General features: G+C 48.9%; 1 pseudogene across 1 annotated transcript in view; it reads left to right on the top strand.

Moving 5' to 3' along the window:
- The first annotated feature begins 808 nt into the window (after positions 1 to 808).
- LOC311137542 (junctophilin-3-like) overlaps positions 809 to 9070 on the top strand; it is an 18127-nt pseudogene continuing 9865 nt past the window's right edge. The window contains exon 1 of the transcript in view: positions 809 to 1215. The product of the transcript in view is annotated as a junctophilin-3-like (transcript). The remainder of the gene's footprint in view (positions 1216 to 9070) is intronic.

The raw sequence follows: 9070 nt of genomic DNA, 5'->3' as shown, positions 1-9070 counted from the left end.
TGAAAAAAGAGAGAGGGAAAGCGAAAAGAGAGGAGGAAAATAATCAGATCACTTGTTTATTTTCATGGTCCGTGTGCGCACTTGCTGTTGGTGAGAGTGTGCGTATGTGTGTGTGTGCTTGTGGGAAGAGACTGCATTGCTGTTCACTAGCAGAGGCATCAGCAGAGAAACAAGCTGAATCCCTCTTTTTTCTTTCTCTCTCTCTGTTTCTGTGTTGCACTGTGCGGCAGGAGCATGTTGGGTGGGTTAGGAACAGACGACAAGCTGAGCCAGCCAAAAGAGATGGATCTGTAAAGCTGTAAATGGTGTCGGATCTGGCCAGTGGCTGACTGTTAGCTGTGTTACCTGGGGGTTTCTAGGTGGAGCCTGGTGGTCCTCAGCTGCCAGGGAGCGCTAAAGAGTGGCTGGGAGCGGCTGGGAGAGTGCCGGTGGTGGGGCCCTGCGTGGAGGGAGGGGGCCAGAACCCAAAGCCCGAAGAAGGAGGGTTTGCTGCATTTGTGTCAGCAGGGAAGACGCATGGCTGGCGTGGACCTTTTGCCATCTGTGAGCTGCGGCTGTAGGAGATTGGACTGGGAGTGACAGTGAACCACAGCTACAGGAGAATGGTCTGAAGAGGCACCCGCTGCTCCGGCCTCACAGGAGGGACCCTACACTCTGGGGGCTATTTTTCTTTTTCCTCTTTAAGTCAACCCAGGGGATTTGTATGTGTGTCTTCCTCCCCCTCATACCTCATCATCACCAACTCCGCCCCCAACTGTGTTTTTTCTTTTTTTGAGATTTGGGGGATTTGCCAAAACCTATTTCATGCATGTCCACTGGGGGAAGGTTCAACTTTGATGATGGGGGGTCATACTGTGGCGGGTGGGAGGAAGGCAAAGCCCATGGCCATGGCATCTGCACTGGGCCGAAGGGGCAAGGCGAGTACTCAGGGTCCTGGAGCCATGGCTTTGAGATGGTGGGGGTGTACACCTGGCCCAGTGGGAACACCTACCAGGGCACCTGGGCGCAGGGCAAGCGCCACGGGATTGGGGTGGAGAACAAGGGCAAGTGGGTGTACAAGGGGGAGTGGACAAGTGGATTTAAGGGACGCTACGGCCTCAGGGAGAGCACCGGCACCAGTGGGAAGTACGAGGGGACCTGGAACAACGGTCTTCAGGACGGATACGGTACAGAGACCTACTCTGATGGAGGTAAGACCCAGACTCAGACTGTCATGTTATGGCTGAGTTGTACCCTCTGTGTAAGGCATCAACATATGGACATTGAGATACAGACCAGCAGGCCCATTCTTCACATTGAGTTGACAGTAATAGGGGAAAACTAGGTGCTAGGGGTTCCGTGAGGTCATCCCAATCCATTACTATACCCCCCCCCCCCCCCACCCCCCAACACACACACACACACACACACACACACACACACACACACACACACACAAAATCGAGCTGTCTCCTGCTTCATTATTCTCCTGTCACTCAGAAACTCATCTCTCTTTCTCCGTCCATCTGTCATTTGAGTAAGCAGTTCCGCTGCTCGAGCTGCAGTGGGAGATACATTTAGAGGCCCAAATTAAGGCCATCCGGACTTGGCATGCAGCCGGAGAGAGAGAAAGAGATATTCCAGATTACCCGTACAGCCATGAATTGGGAATAAGCAGTTAGGGTGCAGTTCCCATAACCAGACAGACAGAATCATGGTAAACCTGGCTGGGAAATCTGGTCTCAGAGCATTTTGTATTATTCTGTATGTAAATCCGAAAGATATCTTACGTCTCGTATGGTATGTATTAATTTGTGGATGTCCATCACCCATTTCGTATGATATGTTACGAATTATAATGCTAAAGTTGTCCTTGATGAGATTCAAACTCGCAATCTTTGAGTTGCTAGACTTTCGCATTATACACCACCTATCCACCCCGACCAACAAACCTACTTTTGTTTTTGCCTTAAGTAACCATCTGTCTTATGTAACCATACCAAACGTAACACATCATACTCATTTGTTTGTCTCGGATTTACGTTTACTATGTTATGTCTAGTCTATGAGACCAGGCTGGACTGGGAGAGATCCAGTTCTAAGGCCATAAATACTGTACACATTTTGAAGATGAAGGTGATGAGAGTCTGGAAGTCCTTACTCTACCCCAAATACACACATACTCTCTCCTAAGGTGGATTTCAGATCCATCCAGATATATTTATCAAAACATTTCATATCACAAAACAATGGTACTAAAAACAATCACACAGTTAAAGGACATAACGGTCTGTAGAATAGTTTGAATTATTCTGGTGAAACCTCCTGGTGCAACACCATTGTTAAGCTTATATAACTCTCTAGCACCTTACACAACCATGCACCCAACCAGCAGCCCAACCAACACTGGCTGAACGAGGAGAGAGAGCAGGCTAATGAGGACAGAATATGCAGAACAGATATGATACAGGTCTATATCCACAATGATAACAGTTACAGCATCCACTCTGAAGAGAGCACCAGGCCTGCGAGGCATTGTTATAATGAAATGAGTATGAGATATAATAGAGAGAAATGGATTTGGAGAAGATAAACTGGTAGATAAAGATGGAAGAGAATGAGGAATAGTCGATTATTGTCGTATGAGAGACACTCAGATACTTGATATCTACAGTATTCATTATGTAACACTTCATTGTGTCTGTAAATCAGTCAGTGTCTTTAAAAGACTCCAGGATACTCCTTGTGTCTGTAGGCTACAGCATGTTGTGCCAAACAACAACGTTAATCAGCTGATTACAACATCCAGCATCGTAAATAAGAAATAGTCTTGCATTCTACCCCCGACTTTTGCTCACACATGCTGCATAACCTCCTTATCAAACCACAACTGAAAGGAGAAGAAGGATCTATGCTCTGAGCAGTTGTTTTTCTCTATCTCTGCATCTATCTCCCTCGTTCCACTGCATTACAGCAGTGGTGCCTCACTGCCTCTGTCTCTGTACAGTAAGTTGCTGTGGAAACGCACAGACACGCAGCAGGTCAGCGTGTCACAGGGGACTCAGTGTTCCTTGCTCTGATTGGCTGGTTGACTTTGCTAATGGTGTTTACTTACTTGGGCACTAATCTGGCTGCTTAATCACAATCACAGTAGACAGTGACAGAGAGGAGGAAGGAGACAAAGCTACAGAGAGGTTAAAGTAGCATTGTCTTTCCCCTCAGATAGAGTCAGACATTCTATACTGCCAATGGCCATGGAATAAGGAACCCATCCAAGCTATCTATGGAGAACACTTCAACAGTCTGTGTAAAATAGAAGTTAATAATTGTCACGTAGCCAGCTTACAAGTGTTTCTGATGGTTGTTGATGCTCCATTTTACACCCTCAGTCACATGATAATGATCAAAGTGAGTGCTGATTATCACATACTATGTGATTGGGAGTAAAACAGACTCACAATACTGAAAGCTACAGGAAACTGCCCTGACAGTTGTCTATCTGGATATGAGTCAACCTGTTCAACCTTACAGTACAGTAGTCTGTATAATTTGATCCCTGACCTACATACCAACATGGTTGTTAAGAAGTGGTTTGAACCATGTAGAGATGTGGAGGGGTCTACAGTTTGTAGATTGCCAGCTGATTTAGGTTGTTGTATCATTCTGCATGGTGCGTTATCTCAGTTATTAAAGAACATATCTTGTTGCTGTTGAACCAGACTATGTTATGAGGCCAAAGAAATAGCATGCTCAGTTATTCAAAATGATGAGCATGATGTAAATCAATTTTGTGATGTACAGGGAAATTTTTGAGGAATTAGCGTTCAAATTATAAATCAATATTATGATGTTTCTATGTGTTAATAATCCTTAAATGGACAAATCTAATACAGGTGCACACCATCACCTCTCTGTGACAGAAAAAGCTCAAAACCAAATCCCGGATAACATCCGTAGTCGATTTAAGCTTACTGAGAGATTTAGCTTTTAACTGCAGCTCATTTTGAATGTTGACGTTTTTGCAACAGTTTCGCTAGCTGTATTCTGTCCTGGAATGCAGTCTGTCTGTGTCTGTTCTAGCCAGAAACCACTTTATGTCACAAAAACTTTTCCTAACAATTCCCTGGCTGCCACTACTCTTGCTCAACTAAAAATGTAATTTGTTTCATTTAATTTTTTTAAGTGACTTCAACAAAACGATTCTGAGGTAAGTTGGTCTAATATTTCGTCATTTAGAAAAAGTTCTATATATAATTTAATGAACTTAGATCTATAAACCTTTTATATATATACACACTATATATACAAAAGTATGTGTCACCCCTTCAAATTAGTGGATTCAGCAATTTCAGCAACACCCATTGCTGACAGGTATATAAAATCGAGCACACAGACATGCAATCTCTATAGACAAACATTGGCAGTAGAATGGCCTTACTCAAGAGCTCAGTCACTTTCAACGTGGCACCGTCATAGGATGCCACCTTTCCAACAAGTCAGTTCGTCAAATTTCTGCCCTGCTAAAGCTGCCCCGGTCAACAGTAAGTGCTGTTATTGTGAAGTGGAAACGTCTAGGAGCAACAATGGCTCAGCCGCGAAGTGGTAGGCCACACAAGCTCACAGAACGGGACCGCCGAGTGCTGAAGCGGCATAGTACGTAAAAATTGTCTGTCCTTGGTTGCAATACTCACAACCGAGTTCCAACCTGTCTCTGGAAGCAATGTCAGCACAATAACTGTTCGTTGGGAGCTTAATGAAATGGGTTTCTATGGCCGAGCAGCCGCACACAAGCCTAAGATCACCATGCGCAATGCCAAGCGTCGGCTGGAGTGGTTGTAAAGCTTGCCGCCATTGGACTTTGGAGCAGCGTTCTCTGGAGTGATAAATCACGCTTCACCATCTGGCAGTCCGACGGACGAATCTGGGTTTGGCGGATGCCAGGAGAACGCTACCTGCCCCAATGCATAGTGCCAACTGTAAACATTGGTGGAGGAGGAATAATGGTCTGGGGCTGTTTTTCATGGTTCGTCCTACGCCCCTTAGTTCCAGTGAAGAGAAATCTTAACACTACAGCAACACTGACATTCTAGACGATTCTGTGCTTCCAACTTTGTGGCAACAGTTTGGGGAAGGCCCTTTCCCTGTTTCAGTATGATAATGCCCCTGTGCACAAAGCGAGGGTCCATACAGAAATGGTTTGTCGAGATCGGTGTGGAAGAACTTGACTGGTATGCATAGAGCCCTGACCCTCAACCCCATTGAACACCTTTGGGATCAATTAGAACGCCGACTGCGAGCCAGGCCTAATCGCCCCAACATCAGTGTCCAACCTCACTAATGCTCTTGTGGCTGAATGGAAGCAAGTCCCCACAGCAATGTTCCAACATCTAGTGGAAAGCCTTCCCAGAAGAGTGGAGGCTGTTATAGCAGCAAACGGGGGACCAACTCCATATTAATGCCCATGATTTTGGAATGAGATATTCAACGAGCTTTTGGTCATGTAGTGTACAATTAGGGGAGCCTAAAGATAAATAATCCACTTGTTTAGAGAGAAAAATTTTAATCAGTTTTTTAATAAAGCAGTCAAATTTAAGGTGTGTGTTGCAATCCAATGCAAGTCAATGGTACCTAAATTAGCATTTTCCAAATCATGTCCAAATCATATATAAGTAACTTCATTGAGTTAAACAGTCCTTTTTAAGATACATTAGGATGATTTGGACATGATTTGGCGCAATAATGAAAAGAGGGACCTTACATTAAAACCCCATAATAGTGAGGATATTAATAGTGAGATGTGCAATGCCATTTTGTTTCATTATTTGATTTATTTAATTAAAATAAGATACCTAGACTTTAGCTTTTAAGAGTGAATTACAAAAAAATGTACCCTGATAGCAGGGCAAAATGCCCCATTTCTATGTTCCTTCATAGTTTGTTTGCCTAAGCATAACCATCATCCAGATACATTTTTTTTTAAACCAAACTTTGCTTTTTTGTGTCAGCAATTAGAAATGTTGCTTAAAGGGGGCTAGTTGCTCCAAACTACCATACAGCCCTATCTTACAAGACCTTCGTGAGTCATGTTGTTTTCCATGCACATTACTTACACATATATTTATGTGTAAATTGTGTGTGTGCGTGTGTGTGCGGGCCAGCCTCCAGTTCAGCCTTCCTTGTCACTGTTGGCATAATGCAGAAATCGCTCCCTCTCTCTGCTCTCTCTCTCTCTCTCTCTCTCTCTCTCTCTCTCTCTCTCTCTCTCTCTCTCTCTCTCTCTCTCTCTCTCTCTCTCTCGCTCTCTCTCTCTCTCTCTCTCTCTCTCTCTCTCTCTCTGTCACGCTCTGGCTCTGGGACTGTGTATTTGAGCCAGGGTGTGTTCATTTGGTTGTGTTTGGTATTGGTTGTGTTGTATTTGGTTGTGTTTCCTTGTTTGGTCGTGTGACTCCCAATCAGTGGTAACGAGTGTCAGCTGTCGGCTCGTTATCTCTGATTGGGAGCCATATTTAAACTGTCAGTGTTCACCTTAGTGTTGTGGGTTTTTGTTCCGTATCAGTCATTGTAACTGAGGACTTCACGATTCGTCATTGTTTGTTGTTTTGTATTGAGTACTTTAATTAATAAAGTCATGTTCGTATCGCACGCTGCGCCTTGGTCCACTCACTTAGTAGACGTCCGTGACAGAAAAACCCACCGTACCAGGACCAAGCAGCGTGTCCAGGAGCCAAGGGTCTGGACATGGGAGGAGATTTTGGATGGTAAAGGGTCTTGGACTTGGGAGGAAATCCTGGATGGGATGGATCGCCGGCCATGGAGTAAAACAGTGGAGAGGCGACTGAGAGAGGAGCAACGGCGTCAGCAGGGCCATCGTCGGAAGGACGAGAGGCAACCCCAAAAAGTTTTTGGGGGGGGGGCACATGGCTTGGGCGGCTGGGCAGCAGGAGGCTGCCACAGGGAGACGTGGAGAGAAGGCTACCGGATTACGGGAGCCATTGGCGAGTAGAGGGAGGGAAGTAGTTGAGGCACGGCGTGAGAGACTGAGGTGTGTTACCAGTCCGGTCCGGCCCGTTCCTGATCCCCGGTTAAGGCCAGTGGTGTGTGTTCCCAGTACGGACCGGCCCTGTTCCTACTCCACGCACCAAGCCCACGGTGTGCGTCGCCAGTCCAGCCCGGCCGGTTCCTGTTCCACGCACTAAGCCTGCGGTGTGCGTCGCCAGCCCTGCCCGGCCGGTCCCTGCTCCACGCACAAAGCCTACAGTGTGCGTCGCCAGCCCGACCCGGCCTGTTCCTGCTCCACGCACAAAGCCTACGGTGTGCGTCGCCAGCCCAGCCCGGCCTGTCCCTGCTCTACGCACAAAGCCTACGGTGTGCGTCGTCGGCCTGGTCCAGCCCGTTCCTGCTACTCGCACCAAGCCAAGGGTGCGAGTCGTCAGCCTGGTCCAGCCCGTTCCTGCTACTCGCACCAAGCCAGGGGTACGAGTCGTCGGCCTGGTCCAGCCCGTTCCTGCTCCACGCACAAAGCCTACGGTGTGCGTCGCCAGCCCAGCCCGGCCTGTTCCTGCTCCACGCACAAAGCCTATGGTGTGCGTCGCCAGCCCAGCCCGGCCTGTTCCTGCTCCACGCACAAAGCCTACGGTGTGCGTCGCCAGCCCAGCCCGGCCTGTCCCTGCTCCACGCACAAAGCCTACGGTGTGCGTCGCCAGCCCGACCCGGCCTGTTCCTGCTCCACGCACAAAGCCTACGGTGTGCGTCGCCAGCCCAGCCCGGCCTGTCCCTGCTCTACGCACAAAGCCTACGGTGTGCGTCGTCGGCCCGGTCCAGCCCGTTCCTGCTACTCGCACCAAGCCAAGGGTGCGAGTCGTCAGCCTGGTCCAGCCCGTTCCTGCTACTCGCACCAAGCCAGGGGTACGAGTCGTCGGCCTGGTCCAGCCCGTTCCTGCTACTCGCACCAAGCCAAGGGTGCGAGTCGTCAGCCTGGTTCAGCTCGTCCCTGCTACTCGCACCAAGTCAAGGGTGCGAGCCGTCAGCCTGATCCAGCCCATTCCTGCTACTCGCACCAAGCCAGGGATGCGAGTCGTCAGCCTGGTGAGGCCCGTTCCGGCTCCACGCATCAAGCCTAGGGTGCGTATCGTCAGCCAGGTCCGGTCCGTTCCTGCCTCACGCGCCAAGCCAGGGGTGCGCGTCGTCAGTCCAGATCCTACCAGCTGGGTCAGATCGGACCGGGGGCGCTACGGGGGGATTGAAGAAGGGTGGTGGTCAAGCCCGGAGCCGGAGCCGCCTCCGAGGAGCAACACCCACCCAGCCCTCCCCTATTTGGGGTGTAGGCGCGGTCGGAGTCCGCGCCTTTAGGGGGGGGTACTGTCACGCTCTGGCTCCGGGACTGTGTATTTGAGCCAGGGTGTGTTCATTTGGTTGTGTTTGGTATTGGTTGTGTTGTATTTGGTTGTGTTTCCTTGTTCGGTCGTGTGACTCCCAATCAGTGGTAACGAGTGTCAGCTGTCGGCTCGTTATCTCTGATTGGGAGCCATATTTAAACTGTCAGTGTTCACCTTAGTGTTGTGGGTTTTTGTTCCGTATCAGTCATTGTAACTGAGGACTTCACGATTCGTCATTGTTTGTTGTTTTGTATTGAGTACTTTAATTAATAAAGTCATGTTCGTATCGCACGCTGCGCCTTGGTCCACTCACTTAGTAGACGTCCGTGACAGAAAAACCCACCGTACCAGGACCAAGCAGCGTGTCCAGGAGCCAAGGGTCTGGACATGGGAGGAGATTTTGGATGGTAAAGGGTCTTGGACTTGGGAGGAAATCCTGGATGGGATGGATCGCCGGCCATGGAGTAAAACAGTGGAGAGGCGACTGAGAGAGGAGCAACGGCGTCAGCAGGGCCATCGTCGGAAGGACGAGAGGCAACCCCAAAAAGTTTTTGGGGGGGGGCACATGGCTTGGGCGGCTGGGCAGCAGGAGGCTGCCACAGGGAGATGTGGAGAGAAGGCTACCGGATTACGGGAGCCATTGGCGAGTAGAGGGAGGGAAGTAGTTGAGGCACGGCGTGAGAGACTGAGGTGTGTTACCAGTCCGGTCCGGCCCG

This window comes from Coregonus lavaretus (assembly GCF_964263955.1).
Source record: "Coregonus lavaretus genome assembly, chromosome: 11".
Taxonomy (NCBI): domain Eukaryota; kingdom Metazoa; phylum Chordata; class Actinopteri; order Salmoniformes; family Salmonidae; genus Coregonus; species Coregonus lavaretus.
Note: the sequence above shows the minus strand (reverse complement) of the source record. Positions and strands in the feature narration are given on the sequence as shown.